This window comes from Sinocyclocheilus rhinocerous, unplaced genomic scaffold, assembly GCF_001515625.1.
Source record: "Sinocyclocheilus rhinocerous isolate Xijiao unplaced genomic scaffold, SAMN03320098_v1.1 scaffold558, whole genome shotgun sequence".
In the NCBI taxonomy this organism is placed as follows: Eukaryota; Metazoa; Chordata; class Actinopteri; order Cypriniformes; family Cyprinidae; genus Sinocyclocheilus; species Sinocyclocheilus rhinocerous.
In genome coordinates, this window is record NW_015634502.1 from 1,688,408 (window position 1) to 1,688,668 (window position 261).

The window sequence follows — 261 nt, forward strand, 5'->3', positions numbered from 1 at the left end:
TTAGTAGCATTAGTGCAAGGTAATGTTAGCTGTAAAGATAAACATTTTGAACCCTCATCATCATTCAGTATTCAACAGTAATGCAGTAGTTCTCAACCTTTTTGGCCTAAAGGCTGTTGTCCAAAACAATTTTCAAAGCCTCAACCCATATACGCTAAGATTTTTCCAGTATTTCTGCTATAATTCTGTTTATTGAATTTTTATTTGATTTTGTGTTTTTTAGCATTTAGTTTAGATTATAGTTAGATAAAAAAAAAAAAA